This window comes from Mustela lutreola, chromosome 1 (genome assembly GCF_030435805.1).
Source record: "Mustela lutreola isolate mMusLut2 chromosome 1, mMusLut2.pri, whole genome shotgun sequence".
NCBI lineage: Eukaryota > Metazoa > Chordata > Mammalia > Carnivora > Mustelidae > Mustela > Mustela lutreola.
Window position 1 is genome coordinate 90,846,543 of NC_081290.1, and position 12,343 is coordinate 90,858,885.

At 39.4% G+C, this 12,343-nt stretch overlaps 1 long non-coding RNA gene across 1 annotated transcript in view; it reads right to left on the reverse strand.

Moving 5' to 3' along the window:
• LOC131828669 (uncharacterized) overlaps window positions 1-12,343 on the reverse strand; it is a 71,784-nt gene that overhangs the window by 36,131 nt on the left and 23,310 nt on the right. The window contains exon 3 of the long non-coding RNA XR_009352537.1: window positions 3,823-3,878. This is a non-coding gene — a long non-coding RNA (uncharacterized LOC131828669). The remainder of the gene's footprint in view (window positions 1-3,822; window positions 3,879-12,343) is intronic.

A 12,343-nucleotide genomic window follows, 5' to 3' on the forward strand; every position in this document is an offset into this window, starting at 1 on the left:
TTAACAGAAACTCTTTGAACTTAAAGAGAATATTCTCTGATTGTAAGCTACATTCAGCCTTGGCAAACAAACAAGAGCTATCTTTCCAGCTCACAAACCACATTTTCAAAATAAACATTCACAAAGGTTATGTACGGAATCAAAATAATTATTTGAAACTGAAAGAAATCTGACTAATTAAATGGCATGCATGATTTTTTCTCTCTGGCTTGCCTCATTTTAACTGTGTGTGTGTGTGCGCGCGCGCGCAAAATATACAGGAACTAAGTTGATTCTCAATCATCTGACAGCAATCCCAATGGCACCTTTTAGGATTCCTCTTTCTAAATTGCCATGTAAAGGACAAGCTTCCATGGCCAATGGCAGGGGAGAAGCAATAAACAAGGACTGTTAAAATAGCTTTCAACCTTCATATCCCCAATATTGATTACTTTTAAAACCATATTTCACTTCTTATCACTATTTCCCCTTACCCAACAGGAGTGTTTTTAGGCTTTATGTAACACTGATCTAACATATGCCTGTAAGAAACAAGCTTCACCCTTTACCAACCAGCTCTCTGAAATTCAGGACTTCTCTGGTCTCGCTGATCTGCCTAGCCCAAGAAGGAAAGGCATAAAACATGGTCAGCGACTGCCTCAGCTACAAAGGCTGTCTCGCTCATACTCTCTCCGTCGCATGTGTACACAAGCCAATAGGAGTAGTTTCTAAGGGTGCTCTACTCAGTTGTTAGAATAAGTTATAAATTTTCCTGGGTGATGAAAGGGAGACTGTGTCCTATCATTATTCCCTTTTGAAACCCCTGCTTCTCTTTTCTATTCTAGCTCCATACCCTAGGCCTTCAAACACATTTGATTCTCCTGTGGCCCTAAGAAAACCTGCTATAATCACACAGCCCTCCTAAGTTACCAGCATCTCTGCATCTTTCTTGTACTTTAAAGGTACTCAACAAATATTGAGTGAAAGAATGGATTTCCATACTTTGTCACCTGGTGTAAAATTGAATTTTTTTATAAAGAAAGGGGAAAGTAATTCCAGTGAAGGGAAACAAAAATCAATGCAGAGTTTTTAGAAATTCTCAGTTGGACAAGAAGTGAAATTTGGGGCACCTGGGTGGCTCAGTGGGTTAAAGCCTCTGCCTTCCACTCAGGTCTTGACCCCAGAGTCCTGGGCTCGAGCCCCACATCAGGCTCTCTGCTTAGCAGGGAGGCTGCTTTCCCCTCTCTCTGCCTGCCTCTGCCTACTTGTGATCTCTGTCTGTCAAATAAAATAAATAAAATCTTTTTTAAAAAAGTGAAATTTAAGATGAAAAAACAAGCTGAATAAAGCAAGTTTTAGAGAAAAAATATTTGTTTTCTATTGTGAAAAATAAGTTAGCTATCAGACTTTCATTAATAAATTGATAACCATTAGTGGCATTACTCTGAGTGGCAGTTTTACCATATTGCTACAAACCAAGGAAAATTCATAAAGTCTAGAGGCCAGTAATCTTACAGAAAAGATAAGATTTACACTTAAAAATAAATAAGCAACAGTTTGCTTTCCCACCAATAGTGTAAGAAGGTGCCCCTTTCGCTGTATCCCTGCCACTCTAGAAAACAGTATGGAGGGTCCTCAAAAAGTTAAAAATAAAAATAAATAAATAAATAAATAAATAAGTTAAAAATAGAGCCACCCTACAGTCTAGCAATTGTACTTCTAGGTATTTACCCAAAGCATTCTATTGATATCTATTGATAAAACTATTTATCCAAAGGATAAATACCTAGAATCAAAAGTGATTTAAAAGGGCACACACACCCAATGTATATAGTAGCAATGCCCACAATAGCTAAAATATGGAAAGAGCTCAGAAGTTCATCAACAGATGAATGGATAAAGATGTGGTATATAAATACAATGGAATATTATTCAGCCATCAAAAAGAATGAAATCTTGCCATTTGCAAGGACATGGATGGAGCTACAGTGTATTATGCTAAATGAAATAGTCAGAGAAAGACAAATACCAGATTATTTCACTCATGTGAAATGTAAGAAACAAAAGAGATGAACATAGGGGAAAGAAAGGAAAAAATACAGTAAGATGAAAACAGGGAAGACAGCAAACCATAACAAACTCTTAGCTATAGGAAACCAACAGGGTTGCTGGAAGGGAACTGGTTGGGGAAATGAGGTAACTGGGTGATGGGCATTAAGGAAGGCACTGGATATAATGAGCGCTGAGTGTTGTAAGCAAGTGATGAGTCACTAAACTACTCCTAAAACTATTACATGTTTACTAAATTAAAGTAATTTTTTAAATTAAAAAAATAAATTAATAAATAAATAAGCATATAAAAGTAAGCAGAAGATGCTCATTCATTCACAAATAGTTGATTCTCTACTCCATATCCAACTGGGGTAAACTAAACAAGCATGGCCTCACAGACCTTCTAGCCCAGTGGAGGCCAAATACAACGGATAGTTACATCTGTGCACTGAGGGTGGGGAGTGGAGTGTCCTTAATTCCAAACTGAGACTTAAACAACTGACTTCTTTAAGGGTGAGATATCTAGTTTAGCCACATGAAAAGGAAAAAGAACATTCTAGGCAGAAGAAACAATATGTGTGAAAATCTAAAAGTAGCAGACTAGAGAAGTTGAAGGTCTTCCCACTATTTATTTAAATAATTATAAGTTTTATAATTATGAATGATGATTTAAACTATTTATGAAGTATTAATATAATACTTAAATATTATAACATAATACATAAATATAAGTGTATAAAATTTTAAAATGTGTTTTAATAAATGTATATTTGAACTCTTAAGAAAGGGAACTCCCAGAGACCAAAATAAAGCTACTTAAGAAATAAATCAGTCAACATATGAACTGATATTATGTCAGATCTAGGAATATTTGCAGACCAAATCATGAAGGGAGTTTAATACCCACCCAAGAAGGAAACAGTATTTGGGTACTGGCTCTCCAAGTAAGGCTGAAATATGTGAAGAGTTATGCCCTCACTGAACATGAAGAAGGTAGAAGGGGGGTTGTGGGGGACAGAAGAAATCTACTTGGAGACACAGGAAAACAAAGGAAGCATGCCTGTCTTAATCTGGGCTAATAATAACATTGGGTCCATCCTCATTAACACAGATTTGACGTTTGAATATGATCCAGGACTACCCAAATTAGATTACAATCACAAAAGAAGTCTCAGGCCAGTAATAACAAAGGTAAAATGTCTTTGGAAGAACATAACCCCAAATAGACCCATAAAATTTCTATAGAAGTTATGCCACTAAAGACAAATTCCTAATTCAAAACTGTAAAACACAAGAGGAAGCAATTAAGAGTTCATGAAGTCAAGGATCAGATCCTTGAAGTCAAGGATGCACAAGACTAGGATCAGATCCCCAAGAAATCCAGACAACAGAACTCTTTGATAGAGGCTATTCGGAGAAATCATTAATACCTCATTCTTGTATTTGAAGAAGAAATGAAGAAACACCCCTAAAACAACACTCAGCCTCTTGTTCCACCTCTAACTCAACTCAGTCAGACACCCAATTGGAGAGTGATGGCCACATCACTCCACGGTCCTTAAGTGGTTTAAATAGATCCAATAAAAAGCAGTGGATGCTGGAAATTTGTTTCTTTTCTTTACCTTTCTAGTCCTGATCCATTTTAAGTCAGAAATCCTAGGTAAGTGTCTGGATATTCGGCCTGTCTCAAGATCTAAGCTTCTGAAGGGGCTGAGGCAGGGAGTGTTAGCAAACCCATTTAACCAGAGCATGTTCTCCAACCTATGCATTTGCTTCAAACACTTCACTTACCTAACCATCTCCACAAAGCTCCACACCAGCCAGCAGCACAACGTTTTCATTCACACCTACAATTTAAGAAATAAAACAAATGAGCAAAGATAAAAAATCAAAAAACAGCAAAAAACAGACTCTCAACTATAGAGAACAAATGGATGGTTACTAGAAAGGAGGTCGGTGGGGGGATTGGTGAAATAAGTGATGGGAATCGAAACACATTTATCTTAATGACCACTGAGTAACATATGGAAGCGTGGAATCACTATATTGAACACCTGAAACTAATATAACTCTGTGTGTTAACTACACTGGAATTAAAATTAAAAAAATAAGTTGTGGGGTAAATAAATAAATGATGGCTTCCAGAATTTCCTATTCTTCTATATTATCTACAGTTGCTTAAGAAAGACCTTGAAAGATTAGATCCACTATCAGTCCTCTTCCTCCTCCTCATAGATCATATGCTTGGAGAACACTTAACTGCAGCAGGCCAGAATGATGAAATTAAGTCCTCTCATATTGGAACAAAAACAAATTGGATGTGGCATGCCCTAGGCCGAGAGGGGCAAAGGGAGAGCTGACATTCTGTATGTGATAAATATTGCTTACTGGTAATTCACCAAATTGTTTCTAGATCTGCAGTAAGGGCAAAGGTTCTTGTTCTGATTTATCATCTATGTCCTGATGGGTTGACTCAACATCCAGGAGCAATTTGGGAGGGCAAAGATTACTACAGATTGCCACACCAGAGGTCTGACAATCACTGTTCACTATCAGAACCAAGGGATCAGGGATGCCAGGTGGTTCAGACGGTTAAGCCGCTGACTTTGGCTCAGGTCATGACCCCAGAGTCTTGGGATCGAGTCCTGCATCAGGCTCCTTGCTTGGCAGGAAGCCTGCTTCTCTCTCCGCCTCTGCCTGCCACTCTGCCTGCTTATGTGCTCTCTCTCTCTCTGGCAAATAAATAAATAAATAGATAGATAAACAAATAGATAAAATCTTAAAAAAAAAAAAAAAAGAAAGAACCAAGGGATCAGTCCAGCTTCAAGAGAGGCCCTGGGAAAGATAGGCAAAAGAGCATCCCTGAGGAAAAGCAGCCTGTTTCAAGTCTATCACAGAGAGCAAATATTTCAAGGAGATTTAGAAGAGGAGGTACCTTCCTTGTTGCTCTAGCTTGGAGCTTCTTCAAACCCTGGGACATTCAAACCCTTCAAACATTCCAGATGGGAAGAGGGCTATTGAAGAGCTCTACTCTGGCCAGGGAAGAGAACCTGATGACTGCCCTGCCACAGGTATAGTGAGCATCCTTCTGCCCTGAGCCCTGCACCTTAGTCAGCCTGCAAGAGCCGTAATGCCTGGGTCCTGGGCACCACTGGCAGGTGATTTCATGCCTATTCAGGACTTTTCTATAGAATTACCAGAGAATCATTCTCTGCATTATAGCAAGGCCTCCTAGCAGAGTGCAGGGAAGGAGGTGAACATTTATTGAGCAGTAACTATGCGCCAGGCCTTTTCCATACACTAACTCATTTTATCCTTACAAGTCTCATCATGTAGATAATTTTGTCCCCATTTTTCAGACAAGAAAACAAAGCAGAGGAAATTAGGTTACTTATACAAAGCCATACAGCTTGCAGTTGGCAGAGCCAGAAGATGAACTCTGGTCTGGCTACAAAGTCCCTTCGGCAAAGTCCCTGTCAGTGCTGTCACAGCAGAAGGGCCCCAATGGGCTCACCACCTGTTTCTGAGCAAAGGTCACTTCAGGCCTTTCTATGCGAGCTATTGTCCCCAGATGAATGGAGATCACAGTGTGGACATCACCTGCACCATCTTTGTTGGCCCGCAAACATACATCCTCATTCTGCTGTCCTGCTGGAGAAGCAGCATGCCCTTCTCACACCATCGAGCAAGGGGATGGAGATCCTATGACAGCCCAGCTGGGAGTTTTTCTTGTGGATGATCCTTACTTAGTCTATCTATTCCTCTTTCTCCTTCTAGACCTCCTTCCTCCATGTTACTCCCTATACGTGCCAATTAAACAGAAAGTCATCACCAATTTTTTGGTTATCTCTTATGTGAGGGGAAAAAAAAAAAAAAAAAAGAAAGGCTGAGGTGAATGTTTTATTGCAAAGGAGGACAAACAACATTTGCTGGAATCTGCTTATTCCAGCATAATCCTCTAAGTGCTCCTTTATTTGCCCTAAACAAGCTTGTTAGACAGCACAGTCATAACCATCAGTGAGATTTCAGCCAGTTAATCATTCATTAAGCTACCTAAGTCGGAAGAACTGTTTTCTTTGAAGTTTGTATTTCCATTTTCAAGTTGCCCAAACTGACCACTTTCAGAAACAGACTCCTTTCTTCTTGGAAGATATAATTTATATTTTTGGAATATAAAGTTTGTTATTCCCCACTAGGGATTTTTAACTATTTAGGACAGTGAGATATTAGCGAATGTTTCCCTTTGCGTTTCCCGGCTACAATCACATCCTTCTTTTTACAATCTATTTGACAGGACAATTCCACATCAGAATCCATTCTTCCATTCCAGAGCAGGGTTCCTGGGCAGAACTAACCCAGGCTGCTACCTGCCAGGCAGAGCAAACAATTTGGAATGGAATAGGCAGAGAGCATTTGTAGACGGCCCAGGGTGTCCTGCCGTGGCCTAGACCTCGAAAGGAACACGTACTTTCATCTGTGTGAGCTGATTTTACTATGGGCATTTGGTCATCAAATCTAATTCAGGAATTTTGCCTAAGGAATGGATATGTGCACACACTGGCAGAAAGGGGCACCAGCCTCCGGGATACAGCATATACTTAGAAATAACCATTACATCGTGCTCTGGCTTCAACATGGAGAATACAGGGGTCTGAGAAATAAAGAGTAAAAGTAAAAGTTGCCCTGTTGCCACCATTTCCCATCCCAGCTCTAGCCTCTATGAATTAGGAGTTCTATTCCCAAGAGGCCAATAGAGAAGGAAAGAAGTCACCATCTGGATGGAAGGAATAATTAATGACAGAGTGTCAGAAGACAGGGTTGTTCTCACACTGTGGGAGCAGGAAAAAATAGGTTTGGTACCCAGATGATCCACTGAAGAGTCCTTTAGTATTTCTTTCCTAAACTTTGGAGGAAAATGGATAAGTACGGCTGCCACAGTGTGAGCCAGAGTCCCAGGCTCCTCGGGAAAATCTCTTAAGGCATGGCAAATCTAGAATGCGGAACGGAAGGGAGAGATTATAAACTCAGTCATCTCCCCAAGGGGAGCTGCCTTCCTGGGGCTAACAGCTCTCCACACTAACCATCCACGTTTCCCCAGAAAGAAAGACCCATCAGCATCCTCGAGGAACTGGTTTTTTTTGTTTTTGTTTTAAGATTTTATTTTATTTATTTGACAGACAGAGATCACAAGTAGGCAGAGAGGTAAGGAGAGAGAGAGGAGGAAGCAGGCTCTTCAATGAGCAGAGAGCCCGATGCATGGCTGGATCCCAGGACCCTGGGATCATGAACTGAGCCAAAGGCATGAGGCTGTAAGCCACTGAGCCAACCAGGTGCCCCAAGGAACTGTTTCCAGATGAAGTGGACTTATTACATTAAGCAAGTTGATCCACGTAAGGCAAGAGATAGACTTTACTGGATGCTGGATATACTGACAAGATTGACCTCTCACCCCAGCCACTTCCAGCCCTACACATGCCACTCCACGTATACGCACAAGGAACTCACTGCCCAGGTTGTCGGGACCATTGGCAAAAGCCTAAGGGAGCTGCCCAGCTCCTGGTTGCACCTTCTCTCCAGGGGCAAACTCTGTCCTGTCCCTGCGCAATGAGAGTTCAGAACAAAAATCCAAACCCCTTGTCTGAGTGAGGCGCAACTCTGAAGGGTTTTTCCAGTTCCAGACTTCCTCAGAGGACTGGTTAAGGACTTGGTTGTTATGACAAAGCAGACTAGTTTCTCCCCACTGCCCAGTCCTGCTGCCTCCACTCACTTACCGGGGTTTTCCCAAGAGCACCCCAGTAAGCTGCACTGAGTTATCTGTCTTCAAGTCTGTCTCTCAGGGAACCCAACCTAAAATAAATATGAATAGTGGCAATTCCTAAATGAAGGGATTATTGAAGGTTCTTATCTCCTTTTTGCTTATCTGCATTTTCTGATTCTCAACAATAAACATAAATTACTTCTGTAGTAAGAGCTATAGATTCATATATACACGTTGCACAGATATAAAGTTTCTTAGAGTCATTAAGTTCAGGGAGAAAATAGCCATTTAGGTATGAGTGACCTACAACATACAAAATGAAGAGGAGATATTTGAAGGAAAGAATATTTTATCACATTGTTATTTAAATTTTTATTTTTGTAGTTATTAGTGAGTGTGAATAAATATTTCATGTTTAATGACCAAGAAAATAAAAAGAAGAGGAGACAAAACCAAAACAGACAGATTTTATATATTAGTGAAAAAAATTTTAGTAACAGACAAAAGAAAAACATCTAGAAACAAAGAATTGATTGAAACTGACTAAAAATATAAAATATGTATGTATAGTAGTAAAAATTAGAGTATTAAAAATAATATATAACATATGTATTATATATATTATATTATTATACTATATATTTATATATACTATTATAATTAAAGGAATTAAATTGCTCTTTTAAAACTTTTCCCATAAGACAAAAATGATGTGTCAGATTGACAGATTCAAAATTAGCACTATCAAATTTTTAGAGGAAAAATAATTATCAATGAAGATGTGGCTAAGGTACTCTTACATACACTGTTTTACGGATGGGACACTGATATACTACTTTGAAAAAGTTATTTGGTATCATTTTTCCCCTATTTTTTAAATCTGTCTTCAAGGGTTTTTAAAATCCAAGTTTCAAATGCTCATTTGTCCTCCAGTAACTTCTCAGAAAAGATGTTTATGAGATAAATTTTTTGAGAAAATATTCCAGTGTTGGTGGCGCCTGGGTGGCTCAGTGGGTTAAGCCGCTGCCTTCGGCTCAGGTCATGATCTCAGAGTCCTGGGATTGAGCCCCGCATGGGGCTCTCTGCTCAGCAGGGAGCCTGCTTCCTCCTCTCTCTCTGCCTGCCTCTCTGCCTGCTTGTGATCTCTCTCTGTCAAATAAATAAATAAAATCTTTAAAAAAAAAAAAAAGAAAGAAAATATTCCAGTGTAACTGGAAAACATTCTAATACTCAGTTGACAGTTTGGATAGAATTCTAAATTAGAAAAGTAAGCAACAATTTCCTTTACATTTTGAAGGCAATGCTCCTTGATCATCTAACTTTCAGGATGCAGTTGAGAAATTTAAACCCATTATGATTACGATGTGTATGGCACCTGTTCTTGTCACCTCACCCTACCCCCAGAATCACAGAAATTTATAAAATTGTTTGTTTTTCCCCACATACATGAAACTTCACTTTGTGCCTGAGTGTGGTCCTATTGTCACCCACTGTACCAAGTACTTGGTGGACCCACTCAGTTTGGAAAACATCATCTTTCAGTTTGGGGAATTTTCTTGTGGCTTACATGCTACATGGCTTCCTGCCTTCCGTTCTTCACATTCTGAATTTCTGTTTCTTAAACATTATGATTCCTAGACTGTTGCTCTAATTTTCTTTTTTTTTTCTTTTTAATATATTTTCTGGGATGTTTCTTTATCGTCCAACTCTTTTGTTAAGTATTTCATTTCTTCCATCTTATTTTTAATTTCTAAGAGTGGTTTCTGGTTCTCTGTTCAATTTTCATGGCATGCTATTTTTGTTCCAAAGAAACATATATTCTTAAATTTCTGAAGATATTAATGATGGTTACACTCCTACTTTTTTCTTAAGATTTTTTTTTTTAATTTGAGAGAGAGAAAGCATGAGAAGGGGAAGTGTCAGAGGAGAACCAGACTCCCCGCTGAGCAGGGAACCCAATGCAGGACTTGATCTCAGGACTCCAAGATCACAACCTGAGCCCAAGATGCTCAGTTTGCCGCTGGAGAGAAGGTCCAACCAAATGAGCCATGCAGGCGCCCTGCACTCCTACTTTTATTTTTGAGGTTTTATTCTTCCAACATAGAACTAAAAGAATTTCATCAATTTGTTTTGCTCTTTCTTTTAGATTAGAGATTTCTTTTCACAAATATTTTTCTTTTTGGGGTGCTTCGGGTGGCTCACAGGGTTAAGCTTCGGCCTTGGCACAGGTCATGATCTCAGGGTCCTGAGGAGCCTGCTTCCCCCTCTCTCTCTGCCTGTTTGCTTGTGATCTCTCACTCTTTCTCTGTCATATAAGTAAATAAAGTTTTTTAAAAAAATAAATTTCTTTTCCTTAATTAAATGTTCCTTTTTCAAGGTTTGTGACTAAACCGCTGGTAAGCTTGTCAACTGTGAACTTCCCTTTGGGGGATCTAGGTGGGCCATTTGTTGGGGAAAGTGCAATGCCATTTTCTTCAGATCTTTCTCCGTGGGCTGGTCAGATCCCCCAGAGAAGACTCTTCTAAAATCTTATACAGAGAGTAAAGGCCTGGCTTCCAGTGTTCTAAAAGTGAACAGGGTAGATCTCTCAATAGTTAATAGGCACACATTCAATTAATCTTCCTATTTCTTTACAGTATTTTTGTCCTTAGCTGTGTCTACTTTTCCTCAGTCAGTTCTGTCCTAGCTTCTCTGGAGAATAACTCCGCTGACTATGAGGGACAATTGCTCATGGGCTTAGCATAGAGAAAGTGATTTGAGAATTTAACTGCTTCTTTACACTTTCAATCAGTTCACTATATTTCAGCTAGCTCCTTTAATCCCATCTTCCAGAGGCACCAATTATGGGGTCTTCTGAAGATTCTGCAGTGTAAATTAAGTTCGTTCTCCGATTCCTTCCCTTCGCCCCCTACCCTAACTTAGGTTTGGCTTTCTCAGTTCTACCAAGCAGTTTACCATTCATCTGTTGTCCTTTCCTGTCCTGTCAGGATTTAAAAATTTTACTGATATTGCTTCATCTCTCTTTCCCATCTCTGTGGATTTTTGTCTTTTTAAAAGCTTTAGTGAGACCTTGAAAGAAAATTAGACATATGTATTAGAACTACTGTCTTTACTAGGAAGTGGGACTTTAAAAAAAGGAAGATGCACAGAGTCTATTACTCAGTAATTTCACTTTTAGGTAAACTCTTGGTCCATGTGTACCAGCAGCAATGGGCAGAAGTATTCATAGCTTTATTGACATATCAACAAAAAGTAATTCATGGATGAGTCTCAGACACATAATGGTTAGTTCTTTAAAAATTACAGAAGGATATACACACTATGAAATAAATTTGTTCAGTTCTAAATAAGAAATCCTAAACATGTATTGTCAATTACTGATATCTTTAATATATCTAATTAAACCATTAAAAAAGCAAAGCAATGATAAACAATCAAAAAAAAAAAAATCAAAGCAGTAGTTACTCTTGGTTGGAGAGAAACAGAGCGTTAAAATTTGGGATGAAAATAAGGATCTTCAAGAGTACTGGCAATTGTTAGAGTCCCTGGAAGCAAACCCTGATGCAAGAATATGAGTATAAGTAGGAAGTTATCCCAGCAGGTACTGGTAAGGGAGTAGAGAAGTCAAATGGGAAGGGAAGGAGGAGAAAGGAAGTCTACACAGGGTGAATTACAAGCTGATTATTACTGAGAGCAACCGAGGCTCAGTATCACTGGGGACCTCTTGAACACTGTAGAGAATACATGTCAAAGTCATCCCACCTGAGGGACAAAGATGCTCAGATATCTATCAGCTCCTGCCCATTATTACTTGAGGGTTGCTCCTGATGGCTTCATTCCCTGGCACCTCCTGCAGGACCTGCTAGCTGGGACTGAGCATGGTTCTCAACCAGAGGAAAGCCTGCAGTCTAAGCCTCTCGGGGGCTTAGGGCAGAGAGCCATTGGTGCTTTTGGGAATAGTGAGCATGAAAAGAGTAAGCCTCCTATGGTATTATTCTACTTTTTAAATTAGGAGTGGCTAAAATGGGATTTATTTGGTTATTTGAAATATGTATGTAAAATGTATTCTTTCACATCAATGTTCATGTTAATTAAGAATATTAAGTAAACTTGGGGCACCTGGGTGGCTCAGTGGGTTAAAGGCTCTGCCTTCGGCTCAGGTCATGAACCCAGGGTCCTGGAATCGAGCCCCGTGTCAGACTCTCTGCTCAGTGGTGAGCTTGCTTCCTCCTCTCTCTCTGCCTGTCTCTCTGCCTACTTGTGATCTCTGTCTGTCAAATAAATAAAAAATCTTTAAAAAAAAATATTAAGTAAACTTGTACATGTTTCTTGAATTCCCATTTTGTTCTTTGGAAGATGTTTGTTAGGAAATGTGAACTTCATAAATCCTTCATTTTCACTGGCCTTCTGCTCACTTGCCAGGATGGGGCCGTAGAGTCTCCAGTGTCACTGGGCCCTAATTCATTCTCTGAACAAACCGGCCTCCACTGCAGGAGGGCTATTGTATGGTCATTTACAAACCAGCAGGAACTTATTTGCAAGAACTCTTCAGAC